The following is a 5,077-nucleotide window of genomic DNA, read 5'->3' as shown; positions in this document are numbered from 1 at the left end:
CACTCTCTCTCTCTCTGTGTGTGTGTGTGTGTGTGTGTGTACCAAGTTGGTTAAACTCCATATAGCTGAGGATAAACTTGAACTTCTGATCTCCTGCTCCAACATTCTGAATATGGGGATTGCAGGCCTGCTTCATATCACCTGGTTTATGTGGTAGTGGCAGTCAAACGCAGAGCCTCATACACAAAAGGCAAGCATTCTACAAACTAAGCTACCTCCTTAGGCCCAGATTACTAATCTTAAAATAAGAGAATCACAAATGGAGTATTTTTCCATTTGAAATATGCATCATAGAAAATATTTTAATATAGTATTTTATTAATTCTTTCAGAATTACATACATACAATGTATTTTGATTATACTCACCCTCCACTCATCCTCATAACTCCTCTCAAATCCATCCCCGCTCCCTCCAAACTTCAAGTCTTTTTCTTATAACCCACCAAGTCTAATTTGGGTTGCCCATGTACTCATGGGTTTGGGGCCATCCACTGCTCTGGTGCATGGTTGACCTACCAGTTTTACCCTTAAATAAAACTGACTTTTCTTTCCACAGTATCTCTCAACTATCATAGATTCTTACTTAGCTAATGATGGGAGCTAGTGAAACCTTCCACATTATCTGCTAAGATATTAACTGCCTGGAAACTTGAGCAGGCAATTACTGCTGCTGTGAATTCACGACTACAGCAGTCCTGTTGTGTCCAGAAGTCACTGTTCCATTCTGCTCCTTTTGGTTCTCCAACTCTTGTCATCTCCCCACCTCTTCTTCTGCAATGCTCTCTGGCCTTTTGGAGGAGAAACTGACAAAGGTGTCCCATTCGTGGCTCAATATTTTACTGACACTTATTCTGTGCACTTTGACAATTGGGAGTTTCTATATTAACAGTCATCCAGTGCACAAAGAAACTTCTCTGACATGGCCCAAGAGCTGCATTAATCAATGGGTATAGGTATTTGCATTTAAAAGCACTTTGATACTCTCTCCATTTAGCAAAAATAATACTAACAAGCTTATCCTAGAGCCTAGGAGCTCCCAATTCATGGATTTATGACTAGATTTACAATAACAAAAAAAGAACCATTTTGAAAAATTGCATTGTCACTTACATTACTCAGATCTGTAGCTATAAATAGAACATATTTAGACTACAATAATATTCGGCATGCCTAAACAGGGAGAGGCTGAGGCAAGAACATCCATGAGTGGGGTAGGAGTTCCTTCTGTTTGTGTGTTGCTTTCATTAGGTAATGAATAAAGAAACTGCCTTCACCTAGTTGAGAGGGTGGAACTTAGTAGGTGGAAAAGACAGAACTGAATTCTGGGAGGAAGAAAGCAGAGTCAGAGAGACACCATGGAGCCACCAGAGACAGACATGCCGAATCTTTCCCAATAGGCCACAGCCACGTGGCGATACACAGATTAATAGAAATGGGTTAGATCAAGATGTGAGAGTTAGCCAATAAGAGGCAAGAACTAATGGGCCAAGCAGTGATTTGATTAATACAATCTCTGTGTGGTTATTTCGGGGATAAGCTAGCCATGCTGTTGGGAAGAACAAGGGGGCCCTCTCCCCCCACAACACATGAGGTTTCACCAGCAGTACAGATGGCAAACCAAACCAGTGTTAAAAGATGACATTGAAGGTCAGAAAAGAAAGAAGCACAAACTGGAGTCTGATTAAAATATTGAGCCGAGAGAAAAATGGGCATGTGACAATGTGAATAAGTGATTAGGAAGGGCAATGAACTGGATTTAAGGATAGATGATCAAATGCTGTCCAAAACCTGCAATGGAAATAAGAATTAAAGATACAGCCTTGGAGAAGCAGAGCTGGAAGGAGTCAAGGTCAAAATACAAACGAGAGAATCAGCTACAGAAGTAGGTGAAGAATGAGGAACTTTGCTCTGAGAGGAAATATTTAAACAGAAGGACTGAGGATTAAGGATGAAACTTTTCAAAAAGTACTCACAAAATGGGAGAAGAAAATTTTGCTGAGAAAAAATCTTTTAATTAAAAAGCTGAGAATAACAACTGACAGACAGATTTGATGTTGAACTGGCCTGGAATCAAATTCCAACTTAGTAATTCCTTAGCTATGTGAAGTTGGGGAAGTTGTCCTAATGTCATTGATATATGATGGCCCCATATAAACTTAGGGGGAGTAATGCCACTCTTGCAGATGTGTATAAGGTATAAAGTCTGACTTTAGTAAATACTTGTTAGATTCAAAACTGACAGAACTCTCCACTCCTCCCCACCAATGGGAGAAATAAATTATAGTCTCAGACTCCAACTATCTCCATATCACATTTTAGCTTTATCTTAGTGAAAAACTTTTGCAAGAATTCAACATGAAGCCATCTTACTTAAGACATTGGAAAATTTTTAAGAATAAATTTATTTAATTTGTTTAACATATTAAAGACTATTTTGAGGTTCTCATTCTTTTTTTGTGAATTTCACTGATTTTCATTGTTCAAATGAATTTCTAGGATTTTTAAATTGTTCATTTATTAGTATGGTTATTCACAACATTCAGTTACTTTTAATACTCATTATCCATAGTGATTGACTTTCTTTATTATTGATATTATTAGCTTTTATTTTATATTTTTTCTTGATTGGTCTAACAAGAATTTTATTGATCTCTTAAAATAACTATATTGTGCTTTTACTGATTTTTCTTTATTAATCGTTGATCATCTGTTTTATTAAGTTATACTTCATCTCAATTTTTCCACATTTACATTAAATTTTTCTTCTGTTTACAGGTTTGGAGTTATGAATTATTGATTCTTGATTTTTATCTTTTTCTTCTATAGTACAGCTACTTACAACTACAAAAACAATCTTAGTTAACTCATACAATGTTCAACTTTTTCCATTTTTGTTTAGCTCTAACGTCCCTTGAGAGTTTTTTATTCAGCAATTATGTTGTTTAGAAGTGTATGGTTAGTTTAATTTCCATATTGCAGAGATCTGTTCTTAGTTTCTAATTTAATTCCACAGTAGGAAGAGAACATATTTTGTATGTTTTTGGTACTCTTAAATTTATTGAAATTTGTTTAATGTCTTGTCATATGGTCTGTCTTCATGATTTTTTCCATGTACACTTGAAAACTGTATTTTTATTGTTGTTGTATGAAATGTTATATAAATGTGACTCTCTTCATATAAGTTGGTAGTGCCATTCAAGTCTTCTGTGTCTATAATTACTTTTTGTCTCCATGTTCTGTCAGTCATTGTCAATAGCACAATGAATTTTTCTATATCTTTTTTCAGCTTTTCCAATGTTTGTTTGATGTATTTGCGGTTATAAGTTGACTTCAGTCATTCATTCTCCCTCTCCCTTCCCATGTCCCTCCCTCCTTTCTTCCCCCTCTCACTCCCAACCTCCTGTTTCAGGATTGAACCCAGAGCATGGATATGTGAACCAAACTCTCTGCAACTGACAGGATTTATTATGTAATAGCTCTAACAATATCTGTTAGTATATTCCATGACCTTCTGTCTATTGTGTCAAAATTTAACATAACTAGTCCAAAATTTGTATGACTGGGTCTTACACAGTGTATTTTTCTCCATGTTTACTTTTTTGACTTATAATACTTGTATGTATTTGTGGAAAACCTTATGATAATATGATATATGTATGCAAGGTGTAGTAACCATATCAAGGTGCTTGCTTGAATTTCCATGATTGATATTTCTGTGTTCTGGGAATGTTAACATTCCTAGTTATTGTAAAATCTGTCACAAGTATAGATAACAATTACCCTATTAAGTTCTAGTAGACCAGGACTAACCCTTCTACCTATGTACTGTGGTTCTACCCCTAACCTCTTCTGTACCTTCCAGACTCTTGTGACCACTATTCTAGTCTGTTCTTTTATAAGATTAATTTTTAATGTCAATGAGGAATAACATTTGGAATTGGTCTTCTTGTGCATGAATTATTTTATTTAACATAATGACCTCCAATTTTATCACATTGCCCTAACTACAGGATTAGATCACTGTGTGTCCTAATGGTATTCTACTGTTACATTTTTTCTTATTCACTCATGCTATGATGGAGACCCTGGCTATTAAGTGATCATTGTGAATGGTACTATAGTAAGGATACAGATATCTCTTTGATATAATAATTTCATTCTTTGAATTTTTACAAGTATAAAAGCAATTTTAGCTAACTCATACAATGTTCAACTTTTTCCATTTTTCCAGTAGTCAAATTGCTGAATCATATGGTGACTTTATTTTTAGTTTTTAAAGAAATCTCCATAATGTTTCACATAATTTTTGAGAAAAAAAAAACTGTTTCACATTTAATGTTATGATTCATTTTTAAATGTACATATTTGGATATTTCAACATGCAGTTTAGTGTCTCTGTCTTTTAATTGGCATGTTTAGACTATGTATATTTAGTGTAATTTACTGAGTGAAACCTAACAGTCTATTTGCTCATCATCCCAACTAGTCTGATCTTTGGTACTTTTCTCACTTTTTTCCTGCCTTTTTAAAGATTTTTTTCAGTACTTTGTTTTATCTTTTCAATTCTCATCTCATCTTATTAGTTGCTACTAATAGTTTTAGGGATATACAACTTTTTCTTAACAAACTTTATTTTTGAAATAGCATTGTACAGAATGTGCATTATGTGACATTATTTCCATTTTCCCATCTTTCCTNTTGGTGCTCCCAGGTGCCCAGGGCGATGTCCCCAGTTAGTTCCTGGGGCAGCTGAGGACAGAGAACCTGAAATGACCCTATCCTATAGCCATACTGATTAATATCTTGCATATACAACTTTTTCTTAACAAACTTTATTTTTGAAATAGCATTGTACAGAATGTGCATTATGTGACATTATTTCCATTTTCCCATCTTTCCTTTGTGCTATTGTTCTTAACTGTTTTACTCCATCAAATTATAAATATTATTGAGTGGCTCTAACTCTTTTCTTTAAACTGAATTTTCTCGTTTAGAATGTTTTAAGTGAGTCGGGCAGTAGTGGCACACACCTTTAATTCCAGAATTCAGGAGAAGAGGCAGGCAGATCTCTGTGAG

Source organism: Alexandromys fortis, unplaced genomic scaffold (assembly GCF_014885135.2).
Source record: "Alexandromys fortis isolate MF-2015 unplaced genomic scaffold, M_Fortis_MF-2015_v1.1 scaffold_253, whole genome shotgun sequence".
NCBI classification, from domain to species: domain Eukaryota; kingdom Metazoa; phylum Chordata; class Mammalia; order Rodentia; family Cricetidae; genus Alexandromys; species Alexandromys fortis.
Note: the sequence above shows the minus strand (reverse complement) of the source record.